This window comes from Lethenteron reissneri, chromosome 43 (assembly GCF_015708825.2).
Source record: "Lethenteron reissneri isolate LAM-NWPU_2019-01 chromosome 43, ASM1570882v1, whole genome shotgun sequence".
Taxonomy (NCBI): Eukaryota; Metazoa; Chordata; class Hyperoartia; order Petromyzontiformes; family Petromyzontidae; genus Lethenteron; species Lethenteron reissneri.
Genome location: NC_083821.1, coordinates 10,886,015 through 10,901,337, shown reverse-complemented (window position 1 = coordinate 10,901,337; position 15,323 = coordinate 10,886,015).

The following is a 15,323-nucleotide window of genomic DNA, read 5'->3' as shown; positions in this document are numbered from 1 at the left end:
AAAGCACCCGATGATACTGGATGTAATTACCAGCAAAACGTCGTACTTACATTGAAAATGTGGTGGTTTTCCTCTCCCAACACACCAGTGGGCTGAAGTAGTTACTAATTTGGCACAGTTTGTTCACGTGACAAACCTTACTGGTTGGCTGTGGGGGGTTAACGATATACTTGCGCGATCTAACCCAAAAACCTTTCTTATTAATAATATTGGCCGGGAAAGTCTATGTGGCACACACACAGCCTGCATTCAATGCACACACATGCAATCCACGTCGATGTGTCCCAATCACAATCCTCAAGACATCGACAGGCGCAGTACGGCAGGTGCTATAGGCTTGGTGCGGGGCTACGTTGTGGGCAATGCAGCAAACATCTATGCCCGCCGACTTCACCAGCCTGCACATGGACCCTTGTGGTGAAGTAGGGTCGATTAGCCCCCTATGTAGGCACTAATTCAGCAGTGGATTCACAGAGGGGCTGGTCAAAGTCCTCGATACTTTACGGACAGGGCAAATCTACTGTGCATGTTGTCTAGTGTCTAGAACACTCGTTAGTGCCGGACCAATGGCTGTGTGAATGTAGAATGACTATTAAACACAACGTCCCAATGTCATTAACTCGAGCTGATACGCCACACAGCCCTGGGCTAATTTGTTCCCGTGGGACGTGTCAACGCTGCAAGCATTGCGGTGGAACTGCCCTCCTTAAGTGCTCGACGTAGTGCCTTTTAATAAAAGCTGCGTGTACACGAGCACAAGCTAGCGTTGTTTGTACTTCGGGTAGAGATGGTGGTCCAGTGTATGTCACCTGGTGTGACGAGGATCAGAAAATGTCGACGTTGACAAAGAAAAGTCAATGGGAGGAAAAAGTCGAAATTTGCACAAAGAAGCATTTCTAGATGCATGCTTGGGACTGCACATAGGAAGAGGAACACGTGGATGAGAGGACATCCGCATGATATTAAGAAGCCACATGAGCTATGCACTTTACCATCTATATTTAAAACTAATTTCTTCACAATTTATGTTTGTGTTTAGTTTGTTGTCCTTCCCCCGCAACTTCCGATGAGCACCGTTGGCTACGTACGGTGCGAAAGACGCTCAACATACATACATACATGTTAGAGACGTAATAAGATTGTTAATACAAATGAAGTATTGGAATTGACGGCAGGAACTTCTTGACGGGTAACACACTTTTATTAAATCTTTACGTTCACAATACAACGTGTGGTCTCCTTTCTTCCGACTACACACTCCACTTAACTCGTGTAGACTCTATGGTTCTGACTACACCCAATACACTTGACTCGTGTAGACCCTATGCCTCTGGCTACACACAATACACTTGACTCGTGTAGACCCTATGCCTCTGGCTACACACAATACACTTGACTCGTGTAGACCCTATGCCTCTGGCTACACACAATACATTCGGCTCGTGTAGACTCTATGCCTCTGGCTACACACAATACATTCGGCTCGTGTAGACTCTATGCCTATGGCTACACACACTACACTCGCCTCTGGGTTACACAGAGTCCCGGTCCCGTTAGGACAGCGGGACTAGGTACCGCAGGGCCCTAGGTCTTCATCCCCGTCTTCATTCTTCGCTGGTTACATACTGCCCTTACGCCTGTATGCATCCCCTTTTATAGCCCCTGCTCACGAGAGACGGAGCTGATCCGGACGTCGACGTGAGCATCGTTCCCTAGTGGACCAATCACGACGCACTCTCTCTACGATCCGTTTTCCCCAGCGCGTGTTAACACTCCTCTACCAATCACACCGCGCTGCCACCCGATCACTCCCTCTCAGCGCGTCACGGGCCCACAGCCAATCAGTACGCGCTGGTATACGATCCCTAATCCCAGCGCGTATCACCTCTACACAAATAAGTGGGCTTGGGCAGGATGTGTTAGGGGAAGGGGTAAAGGCCGGTGGTCAAGAACAATGACGGACTGGCAGCCAAAGGATGGAACACGCCCAAGACAACATCTTCCGCGGAGATGGAACGATTAATTCAGCTGGGGTGAAGGTGCTGGATAGATCAAGACCACGAGAGTTGTCCTTTCTCCAGCAGTGGATTGATCATCGCCGGTGATTATAGTGACCTGTCGTCCTTTGTGTGTCGCCCTTTGTTACATGGCGCTGTTGCGCTACAGGAGTGAGACACTTTGTCCATGGCAATAGGGATCAATACACGAGCATGGGCCCCTCGAGGTAGAATCGGCGATGCGCCAATTCCTCTGTTTATTTTATCAGATAGGGCCCGCTTCGTTGAGCTACCATTTGTCTGTTTATAGCAGACAAACACTGAAAACGCATGTGGCTATATGTGGAGGAAAACACCGGAGGACCTGGAGAAAAATCCACGTGACCGCGGGGAGAGAGACACACAAACTCCAAAATACAGCAGGCGTCAGGGTCGGGATTGAACCCCCAACCTCCTGTATACCAGGGGAGATAGTTAACATCTCACCACCGTGGCTTCCCAATGCATCAGTCCTGGGAAGACAAACACATCCTGGGGTCATAGTGATAGCTATAATAGCTTCTTATGGGTCTCGCCTGCCTTAATAGGAGCTCACTAATAGCATTTCTTCTCTCTGGGCGGCGCAGTGGGGCAGTGAGTGGCTCGCAGTAGGAAGGTTGCCGGTTCAAATCCTGGTCGGTGGTTGACTCAGGCCCCTCATCTCTCGAGGGTCGATGCAAGGAAGTCCGCTATGGAAAGACTCACCGCCGTCGTAGCAACGTGGAAATGTCACCGTTGTCTCAGGACTGTTAATATGAAGTCAGCGCTGCCCTATGATTGTTTGAGTTGGAAACCAATGTGGCTGTCAATGTTTTCCAACTCAGGTTGAAGGTTGTTTACGCATCAGCTCTGTCCGTCCATGGGGGGGGGGGGAGGTGGATTATAGCTCTCGTAACGATGGTCCAATGCGAATGAACTAGAAGTTGTGTTGCCATTGGGGATTTACACATGTTGGAAAGTGTTACCTAATCCATGTGTATGTAGTATTTTGCATTTTTTAAAAATAGAAACCCGTCCCAAATATCCCTTCAAAGCAGATTGATGGCTCTGTAACAATGGCAGTGTCCGGAGGGAGTGGCCATGTCTGATTATATGGAAAATTAATGTTACAAACAATCCACACTTCAATAAAGAGTTCCTGTAACTGTGCCCATCTGATGCTTCTGTGTATTTTTCTAACCTATGTGTTATTTAGCGATGGGCCATTTGTGGAGAGAGTGGAGCAGTTTCTTTACTCGAGCAGAGTATTCATGAGCAGCTCCGATTTGGTAGTGGAGCACTCGCTTCAAATCAGTTGAGCGGCATGTTTTGATCAGCTGTGTCGAAGCTGCTAGGCCTGTCGCTCCATACGAAGCTCCTCGTTTTATCAGTCGTAGGTTATGCCCTCTCACCTCAGTGCTTAGAATAATGGATGACCCCTTTACAGGATACATTTGCGGAGGTTGGAAGCGTTCAGATAGGCCTGCCTACGATCCATCCTGGGGTTTATCCAGGCCGGATTGTGTGAGCTCACAAATCCCATTCGTGAGCTCCGGCAGGCTGTGATTCATGTAGTCAGCATGACCCAGCCACCGCATGCCCAAGCAGCTTCAGTTTGGTCAGATAGAGGGGGCTCAACGGGCACGGCACGGTCTGGAGAAGAGATGGACAGATATGGTACAGTGATGTGTGGAGCTGAGTGGACTTGTTGATGACTGGTACCAATGGTGTCAAGATTGGCCTGTGGAGCAGGCTCATGAAGGACGCCACTGAGCAGTTTGTGGTAGTTGCCTTCCAACACCATTGGAAGGGGGAGGCGCCATGCTCACGTCAACGAGCAGAGCGCTGGTCGGCTAAAGTGGAAAAAGTTGGTATAGGTCGTGCATCTGCTAGTCATCTCCCACCTCCGATTAGCACGGTTGGCTATGTACGGTGCAAAAGAAGTTTAACGTACATACATCTCAATAAAGTAAAAAATATCTGTGTTGTGTCCTGTGACCTGCCAGCAAGAGCCTTCCACAGTTCACGTGGCCTCAAAGTGTACGGAGCCTGGCAGTAGCACTGTGGTGATGTCACCGTTCACGGTCTGGATAAGACGACGGTCTGTACAAGACGGTCTGCGCAAGACGCTCTGCGCAAGACGGTCTGTATAAGATGGTCTGTATAAGACGGTCTGTGCAAGACGGTCTGTGCAAGACGGTCTGTATAAGACGGTCTGTATAAGGCGGGGCAATTTAACCGCGGGTGTAGGGGGGGTATACATCGATCGCCTCTTTCATACAAAGGAATTGCGTCGGGGAGCCAATAGCTTTTATATGGGGGGGGGGGGGGTAATGAAAGAAGGGGGGGGGGATACATTCAACTTACAGAGGGGTAATCCCAGTCCTGCAGGGGAAACAACAATCGGGGGTGTGTAAGAAGAGGGGGGGGGGGTCGCCCTAAAAAATAAAAAAAACTATGAGTGCAGTCGCCTTACGTTCCCCCACCACCCGCCCGAAAGTCGCCCTCGCTAGGACACCGTGGGGCTAATTACCCCCCCCCCCCTCTCATTCGGTGCCTGTCCCGCAGCCCCCTTGACTCATTCATTCAGTTCAGGTGTTGCGCCAAAGGGGAAGGAGAGACATTTATAAAAAAAAATCCCCTCACCAGTTGACAATGGATGGAAAGTTGACGGTGGTGGAAATGCTGATGGAAAAACAACTCCCAACAAGTCTTAGGCGAAAAGCTGAGAAATTTTGGCTTTTCGCACAATGTCACTGCAAGCTGCTGTGTGTGATCATGAAGAATGCACCACGAGACTTGTTGAAGCCTTCCTGTCTGACTCCCAGAGCAATGATGCATTTTAACTATCACTCATTTCTCATAGACTTGTGCCTTCAAGGCAAATTCATGCTTTGAAATACTGTATTTTATTAACGTGACAAGACTGCTAAAAAAAATGCATTAAAAGCACATTTGTGATTTTAGACAGAAGCTGAGAAGAATCAAGTTTCAGTCTTCTTGAAGTTACATTTCTGCAAGTAAATTGATTTGCTGTTATCCTGTAGTAAAGTCGATTAGATTATCTTGAAACATTCATTCGTCGTAGACATAAACATTTTTTTTTGGGTTAGTTTAACACGTAGGCTTACGCGACCAATATCATCCATAATAAAGGTTTTTTGGGGGGGGTTAGATCGCGTAAATATATAAATGTGTCGTTAACCCCGCCACCACCCGACACAGCCAACTAATAAGGTTTGTCACGGAAAATGATGTGGCTTTGCTCTCCAACACACAGGTGTGTTGTACTAGTAACGAATTGGCACGTTTTGTTTACGTGACAACCCTTACTAATTAGCTGTGTCGGGTGGTGGCGGGGTTAACGGCACTTTTATATATTTACGCGATCTAACCCAGAAGAGACCTGTATTATGGATATATATTTTTATATCAGAGTTCCTTCAACAAACCCCTCTGTAGAATATAAAACTGCCACTCTAAGGGCTGCCTGCAAGGGTCATAGAAAGGCATGGCACTGTCATGAACGTTCTGGGGAAATGTTGCGGGGGGGGGAAAAAACGAGTGGAGAAAGAGACGAAGAGGAGATTGATGAACGAGGGAACTTGGACAGAAGTGAAGGGAGATTTTAGAGGGAGGAGAGGAAGCTATAAGGGCGTGTGGCGTGAGCACGGGGCCATTGCGCAGGGATAACCAAGGGGAGAAGTGCGGTGGAAATGAGTGTGTAAGAAATGAGTGTGTAAGAAGTGAGTGTGTAAGAAATGAGTGTGTAAGAAGTGAGTGTGTAAGAAATGAGTGTGTAAAAAATTAGTGTGTAAGAAATGAGTGTGTAAGAAATGAGTGTGTAAGAAGTGAGTGTGTAAGAAATGAGTGTGTAAGAAATGAGTGTGTAAGAAATGAGTGTGTAAGAAGTGAGTGTGTAAGAAGTGAGTGTGTAAGAAATGAGTGTGTAAGAAGTGAGTGTGTAAGAAATGAGTGTGTAAGAAATGAGTATGTAAGAAGTGAGTGTGTAAGAAATGAGTGTGTAAGAAATGAGTATGTAAGAAGTGAGTGTGTAAGAAATGAGTGTGTAAGAAATGAGTGTGTAAGAAGTGAGTGTATAAGAAATGAGTGTGTAAGAAATGAGTGTGTAAGAAGTGAGTGTGTAAGAAATGAGTGTGTAAGAAATGAGTGTGTAAGAAATGAGTGTGTAAGAAGGTAGTGTGTAAGAATTGAGTGTGTAAGAGGTGATTGTGTAAGAAATGAGTGTGTAAGAAGTGAGTGTGTAAGAAGTGAGTGTGTAAGAAATGAGTGTGTAAGAAATGAGTGTGTAAGAAGGTAGTGTGTAAGAATTGAGTGTGTAAGAGGTGAGTGTGTAAGAAATGAGTGTGTAAGAAGTGAGTGTGTAAGAAGTGAGTGTGTAAGAAGTGAGTGTGTAAGAAATGAGTGTGTAAGAAATGAGTGTGTAAGAAGGTAATGTGTAAGAATTGAGTGTGTAAGAGGTGATTGTGTAAGAAATGAGTGTGTAAGAAGTGAGTGTGTAAGAAATGAGTGTGTAAGAAGTGAGTGTGTAAGAAGTGAGTGTGTAAGAAATGAGTGTGTAAGAAATGAGTGTGTAAGAAGGTAGTGTGTAAGAATTGAGTGTGTAAGAGGTGAGTGTGTAAGAAAGGAGTGTGTAAGAAGTGAGTGTGTAAGAAGTGAGTGTGTAAGAAGTGAGTGTGTAAGAAATGAGTGTGTAAGAAATGAGTGTGTAAGAAATGAGTGTGTAAGAAGGTAGTGTGTAAGAATTGAGTGTGTAAGAGGTGATTGTGTAAGAAGTGAGTGTGTAAGAAGTGAGTGTGTAAGAAATGAGTGTGTAAGAAATGAGTGTGTAAGAAATGAGTGTGTAAGAAGGTAGTGTGTAAGAATTGAGTGTGTAAGAGGTGAGTGTGTAAGAAATGAGTGTGTAAGAAGTGAGTGTGTAAGAAGTGAGTGTGTAAGAAGTGAGTGTGTAAGAAATGAGTGTGTAAGAAATGAGTGTGTAAGAAATGAGTGTGTAAGAATTCAGTGTGTAAGAGGTGAGTGTGTAAGAAATGAGTGTGTAAGAAGTGAGTGTGTAAGAAGTGAGTGTGTAAGAGTGGACGTGTGGGGTGTAGATTGCTGAACAATAAAGTACCTCTCAAGGATAAGACGCGTGGACCCAATTTGTCTGCATATATGCAGAGACCCGAGCATATTTTTACATTGCAATATTGTATGTGTCAACAGTACGCATAAATATGCATATGTATCTACACACAATCAAATGTATGTCTACATATCTACATCTATCCATACGTATGTCTATACGCATATTTATACGTACTGTATACATATACAGTATTGCAATACTTTGGTATCTGGCGTCTGATCGGAATACATGGACTCATCTAGACTTAAAGCTTTCGTGACTGCAGGAATTCATATTCTTTGGGTCTTTCGGTAAAGTCACATTAGTTTGGTTCAAATTAATAGAAATAAACCATCAAAAATATTTCCAAAATATTGAGCAAACACACGATCCAGGCTCGATTTAACACAGTTAATAAAATTCGTGATCTGATCCCATCTGTGAAGGATAGGATTCCTGATATGCAATACCCTGGCGTCTACAAACTAAGCTGTGTCTGCGGCAGCAGTTACATTGGGGAAACTAAGCGACATGTCTTGGACCGTGTTCGTGAGCATAAGGCAGATTTGAAACACGGTAGGATCAGCACCTCGGCCGTGGCTGATCATTATTTTAATGCGGTTCGCTCACACGAAATACATTTCTCTAAGACGATGGTACTTTGTAAGCCCACTGGCTATCAACAAAAATTCGTTCATGAAGCCATCCACATATACAGACACACAATTTCAACCGAGAGGATGGGTACAAACTCAGCAATCATTGGAAGGACGTCATCAACCAGTTTATGTCATAACTGGCTGTGATGTTCTCATCCTGCCACCTTCCAATGTTAGTTTAGATTTTCCCCGTGACTTCGGCTCTCCGATTTTACATTAACAGGTTAAACAAAAGTGTTCACACCAACATAGCCACCTCCGCGCGCCGACCTCCACGTGGAGGCCGCTCTCTGATCTTACATGAACATGCTAATCTCTCACATTAACATCTCTTGCCTCGCCCACGTCGTGTATGACCCTTGGGCTACACACATTTTAAACCTTTAAAACAGTCTGCCTCAGCAGCTTCCCCCCCCCCTTTCTTCCTCCTGATGACAATCGCTTGTGTTGTGATCGAAATGTCGTAGTTTTTTGTTTATTGAATTTTTCTTAATTTGAACTTATCTACTGTACGTGACTTTACTGAAAGACCCAAATAATATAGGGACTCCTCTAGTTACGAACGTTCTACTTATGAACTTTTAGAGATACGAACAAACGTGTCCGTATGTCCAGTTGCCTGTTCGGACCGAGAGTCATAAGTTCAACCGCCGTGCAATAGATGGCGGCGGTGGCATCTACATCTGCAGACCATAAAGAACCAGTGGTATCTACATCTGCATAACGTGAAGAACCAGTGGCATCTATATCTGCAGAAGGTGAAGAACCAGTGGCATCTACATCTGTAGAACGTGAAGAACCAGTGGCATCTATATCTGCAGAAGGTGAAGAACCAGTGGCATCTACATCTGTAGAACGTGAAGAACCAGTGGCATCAACATCTACAGAACGTGAAGAACCAGTGGTATCTACATCTGCATAACGTAAAGAACCAGTGGCATCTATATCTGCAGAAGGTGAAGAACCAGTGGCATCTACATCTGTAGAACGTGAAGAACCAGTGATATCTACATCTGCAGAAGATGAAGAACCAATGGCATCTACATCTGCAGACCATAAAGAACCAGTGGCATCTACATCTGCAGAACATGAAGAACCAGTGGCATCTACATCTGCAGACCATAAATAACCAGTGGCATCTACATCATGTTTCCACAAAAGTGAAGTTGGATTTACGAACAAATCGACTTAAGAACAGACCTCTGGAACCTAACTCGTTCGTAAGTAGATGAGTCCCTGTAAAAAGCTAGGCCACCGAGACTCAACCAGGACGCATGGTGAGCTAGAAGCCCCTGCTTCAATCACTATCCCTGCCCACGCAGTGAGCGGATTATCTCTCATTCTGATGTTGACCTCAGCCTACTGCCCATAGGCACCCAACCACTGCCACGATAACCCCGCCTACTGCTCGGGTAGCCCCGCCTACTGCTCAGGTAAGGCCGGCCCACTGCTCGGGTAGCCCAGCCCACCCATAGGGTAGCCCCGCCCACCCACCGGGTAGTCCCCGCCCTTTGCCTGTATCACCAGTCAAGCATTGGGGTCACAACATTTAAAAATTGTGGCAAACCAAAAATAAATCCCGATTTTCACGAAAGCTTTGGGTGAGACCGGCAGGACAGTGAAGCCGCGACGTTTGACAAGCTTTACTCAGACTATGCAAACACCACCTAGCCCTGGAAGCCCACACACACAACACCCGATTGTGCCCCATGCCCTTACTCTCGGGGAGCTTTTCATGACTGCGCGTGGCCGTGGAATTGACAAAACCTGGCGCGAGACCCGCATGGCGATGTCACCGCTGCCCGCGGATGAATGGGTCGTATTGTTGCTGTGTGTACGTGACTTGTAATGGGGGAGCGGTGGCGCAACAGTTAGCGCACCGCACCGCGAACCCGGGCGACCCGAGTTCGATGCCCGTTCACGGCCACAAACACCGCTCGGCCTCAAATTAGTACCTAGCGCGGTGTGTCAACATCGCCAATGGGGGGGGGGGGGGAGACAAAGGCGGCCGGGAGGGGGTGGTGCTGGCCACCCACCCCCTCGTAGTCCTTCAAAAGTGCTGCTCGCTAACAGCACTTGCCCCTACAGTCTGTTAATGCCATACGGGGGGGGGGGGGGGGGGGAATCTTCGTCTCTGTGACTTGTAATGCCAGCCGTGGGAGCGCGCTGCGAGCGGGCAAAGTGCGCGTGTGGGTGTCATCAACTCAGAGAGTCGCGGAGATAGAGGGGCGGCCCAATGTTGACGTGTCCAGCAAAGCTGACGAACCCTCAACACGCGCAGGGGTTTCAATAAACACCCGGCAAAAATAATAATAAAAAGACATGCAACGCAAAGACAACGTCGAGATGTTTTCAAACCAGCTTTGGGAAGCCGACCCAGTGCCGGATGCCGCTAGTTCGCGGCCTGTAGAAAATTATGTTATAAAGGGGTCCTAAAAAAATAAAAAAACACTTAAATATTAAAACACAAATGTTTAACTTGCACAGTAAAGTAATTGTATTGTTTCATTTGCTATACAGCCATATAATAAGACGAATCGCTATCCTTAAACACCCAAACGTTCATCAAAGTCGAAGGCGGTATAGTACTATAGTAATAGAGCATGTGCAGAATCACTGAACCGGATTTTATAACTTGAAAGAATTTTGCGCGGGGCCCTTGAAAGTACGGGGCCCGTAGCATTTGTAGCTACATTTGCTACTTGGATAATCCGGCACTGAGCCGACCCCGTGCCCGACACTACTGGGACTGTTTGTCATTCAGCAGTCGCCGCTGGAGGCCGTGCAGATCGTGTCTGTTTATGCTAATTTCTCTGTGTATGGGGTCCATCGTGTGTTGCTAGTTTTGAACCTCACTTGCGTTCATTGCGTCCAAAATGCATTTCCTGGAAACTATATATATGTAAGGAAAATTCATTGTTAAAGCTCTCCGTGAGGAGTATAAACACTAGAATCTATTTTTTATTTTATTTTATCAGGTAAGGCCCACTGAGCTATATAGCTCTTTTTCAGAAGCGACCTGGTCACAAATGATAGTTCAATGAAGTGGCTTATCACGTGGAAATGTACAGCAGCACAAAGACTCTAAACGTATGTTAGTTCTAATTGTGGAGGGAAAAACTGGAGGACACAGAGAAAAATCCACGCCACCACGGGGAGATAATTCAGACTCCAAATACACAGCAGGCATCGTCAGGGTCGGGATGGAACCCACGACCTCCTGAATACTCGGCGAGGTAGCTAACATTCCACCACACGTGGCGCCTGATACCTCACCAAGGTTCTCCGCAGGCCATTCTTGTAAAACAGCTTGCGGCTGATTTTTTTTTGCATCCGCATCAACAAATAAACTCAAATTATAACAAAAGGTTTTACCCTATGCTGCCAATAAAACAGGTTTTAAGATGTTAAAACACCAAACAAAATAAATTTTCAAGGAATCCTGTCAACATCAACTACACGTACTTGTGGTGAACATGCAAATATAAAACATGCTCTAATAATATATATGGCATTGCCTTTGAAACTGTTTGGTCCACACCAGAGACAGCTTTCTTTTGAGCCAAGTCTCAAAGTGTTCGACCAGAGAACGCCAAAAGGCGAACAGCACAAGGACAATGCCACCATCAGTGCATTTATAGCTCGGGGTGAGCAGCTACAATATGGGACCTTTCTGGGCAGTATAAAAAACAACTCAAATTGATAACGTTTTTTTTACGCGTACATTTTTTGCCGTCCTATCGTGAATACAAACAACTTGTATTTCTATAAACCGAACATATTTGAATACAACGGTGAATTTGGTGACAGCTGGCAAGTAATTTAGCCTCAATGAAGCAACCACGCATCAACACACCGCTGCTAACAAATGAGGGATTTGAGACTGTGGTTGGCCATTGCCCGATGCTTGCAGTAAAGGCGACCTCAGCAGCAGATGGGGCTCGCGTGCTCTCCACGCAGTGCAGTGAGGGGACGTGCGTCTGGTCAGGGGCGATGTTGGGCGTCAACGGTTTAGCTCTTGAGACTGTGTGTGCCAAGTTTGGTTTTTATTCTCATTTGTGACCAGTGCCGGATTATCCTCGTAGCAAAAGTAGCTACATGTGTAGTAGCTACGGGCCCCGCCCTTTCAAGGGCCCCGCGCTAAACGCTTTCAAGCTGTCAATTCTGGTTCAGTGATTCTGCACTTGCTCTATTACTATAGTACTATACCGCCTTTAACTTTTATGAACGACTGGGTGTTTAAGTTGAGCGATTTGTCGTCTTATCTGGCTGTGGAGCAAATGAAAAAATACAATTACTTTACTGTGCAAGTAAAAAATTTGTGTTTATATTTAAGTGTATTTTTATTTAGGGCGCCTTTATAACACAATTTGCTACAGGCCCCGCAACTAGCTTAATCCGGCACTGTTTATTACTTTAGTACTATACTGCCTTCAACTTTTATGAACGACTGGATGTTTCAGGTTAGATATTTCTCGTATTATCTGGCTGAATAGCAAATGAAAAAATACAATTACTTTACTGTGCAAGTAAAAAAAATGTGTGTGATAATAGTTTTCCCCCCCTTTTTCTGGCAACAAAACAGCTGTTAAGATGTTAAAATACCAAACTGAAACCTTTTACAAGGAATCATGTCTGCATTAACCACAATGCTTGCGGTCAGAATGCAAACAAAAAACATACTCTGTGATAATATTTGTGTTTTTATATGCATGTGTTTTTGTTTTATAATTCAGACCCGCTTTATAACATATACTACAGGCCCCGCACTAACTTATTCTGGCACTGGGGCCCGTGCCCAGGCAAATGCAATCGTGTTCACGTGCCACCACTGCCACCCGTCCACCACTGCCTCTTCGTAACCTGGCGCCTGAGCCCCGACTTCCACTTGCACCCCCTGTGCAGTGTCACCGCCTGCGCGGCTCGCTGGCTATGCTGAGCCGCTGCTGCATCGACGGACGACCGCAGACCGCTACAACGTCCAAACCTCAACAATAACAACAACAACAGCAGCAGCAGATCCATGGCCAAGATGCCGCTGAGGGCGGCCCGGTGGCACTGCCCTCGAGTCCAGCAACGGGGCAGCGTGGATCACACACACAGGGGTGGTGCGGTCACGTGTCACAACATGGGTGCCAGCAAGGCAGCAGTACAGCAAGTAGGTTTCCAAATGCTAGCTCTGCATTTTTAAATACTTTGCGTGTTTTCTCGCTTCTCACGATTGAACAAACACAAAAGGGCTTGAAGTGACCGGGGCAGGGCCACGCCGAACGAGTCTTGAGGCTCGGTGAGGCTTTCCCGGAAGAACATTTGACATTTTCTCACCCTTCAGAGGTCCTGAGAGAGATAACGGGGAAGACTTTGGGATTTTTCAGGCAACACACGGAAAAGATTGCCGCGTGTAATAGTTATACCCAATAATCTGTTTTAAATACTATTCTCCATGCGTAATCGATTTAAGAAATCAATTGAAAAAAAGTAATAATACATTGTAGCCCATTGTCACTCCACTGCTGGATGAGGATCTCCCCACGCCGTGCGGGTCACGGCGATAATTTGACCGGAAACTTGGCAGGACCCTCCTGAAAAAAGAGTCCTGAGACTCAGTGAGGCTCTCCTGGTTAAACGAGCGGAGTAATAACTTCATCACGCTGGTCAGTGGGGGGTGGTGAAGACGTGGAGCGTCATAAGACAGTGCAGTCGATTTTCCTGCACTCTCCTCTGCTCCCCACAACATAGCCCCACATCGGCCCTATACCACCTATTGTGCACGATGGTCGCCTATCTAAGCGCTGTGCCAACTAAGCAAAGCTTTTTTTCCACCATATTAACAGACCTCGATTTCCCGTCGATTGGGTTTTCAGCGGCAAGTTTGGCCTCATTAATCAGGCGATGTCTCTTGCCTTATTGTGATTTGATATGAGCGCCTGTTTGGAGAAAACATAACCAGTAGTGAATGAATCCACTAAAGCGGAATTTTGGCGAGCCATCGAACAAAAGCGGTCAATGCATCGCGCGCTTTTAAGATGCGCTTCTGTGGCCGTCTGGAACGCTCTTCATTCCGATATTATTTTCGTCTGTTCCCTTCTATCTGCTCGTTATCAATGATGGAGCTCAAACTAATTTCCGCCATGGTTCTCTTTCGCTACTCACTCTTAATCATGGGGTCCTCCAGGTTTTCCCTCTACATTCAGAATCAAAGTGCATTTAGAGTATTTGGCTGCTATACATTTCCACATTATAAGCGACTTTGTTGATCTATTATTTCTGGCCAGGTCGCTTCTGAAAAAGAGCTACATAGCTCAGTGGGCCTTACCCGGTACAATAAAAAAAATATAGTAAATAGTATTAGAAAGCCACTGGAGCGATGCACTTTGAAATCTAGATTGAAAACTCATTTCGTTAGAACTACTTCTTATGTTTGTTGTCCTTCCCCCACACCTCTGATTAGTACGGTTGGCTACGTACGTGCAAACGAAGCTCAACACACACATAAGGGTCCATCCATAAATGACGTCACGCACCGAGGGGGGGGGGGGTCAGACATTTGTGACGATGTGTGACGAGGGGGGGGGGGTTTGAGAAATGTGACGTCACATCAAAATGCGCAACTTTAAATAAATATAGACAACACGTTTTACTTAATTAAATTAAATAGACTTTTTAATAAATGTTTCCTCCTACAACATCAGAGTGCAGCGCCACATTAAATACGCACTACAATGACAATAGTTTAAAGCGATTTGTAGCATGCTTTTGGGGGGGGGGGCAGAGCCTTGTGACGTCATATTTGAGGGGGTGTCTGACTTTTTGTGAAGCCGTGTGACGAACGCGGGGGGGGGGGGGGGGATCAAAAATCGTCTAAAATCGCGTGACGTCATTTATGGACGGCCACTGAAGCTTTTACTTCATGGGTTTTGATCGTTCCGCGGGCCAACTCTGGCCAAACGTCGGAGCGGAGTGCTCTGCGTGCCGAGGGCATCCACGTCGCTCCACCGCTCCCCCCAGGCTCCTGCGCACTTCCAATCGGCGGCGTTGTTCTTTTCATCTCTTGTCACGTCCGCGTTGTGCCCGCCTGATCTCAGGTCAGATCGTGAGATCAGAGGCAGACTTGGCAAAAGTAACGTGCGATTAGGAACCGGCTTACGTGCGGCGATGGTGGTGGGGGTGGGATGTTATGTCTGCGTGGTAGATGAATCACGGATGTCAGCCACTTGCCACCTTCGCATAAGTGGCGGTACAGCAATGAGATTGATGCCCTATCTGCGCGGATTCTGTTTGGTGCACGTTTTCTCCAGATGCGCTGGTATTCTCCCACAAGTGCATACACCGGTTGGCTACGTACGGTGCGAAAGAAGTTCAACATACACGTCCAAAAACAGCCTATAGAGCACTCTCCTTAAAGAGACTCAGTGAGGGAATCCTGGCTAAATAAAACTAAAACAATGTAATAATATAACAAGCTGGAATGCCAATTCATTAACGCTCAGAAAACAGATAACGATACAGGACTCTTCTACT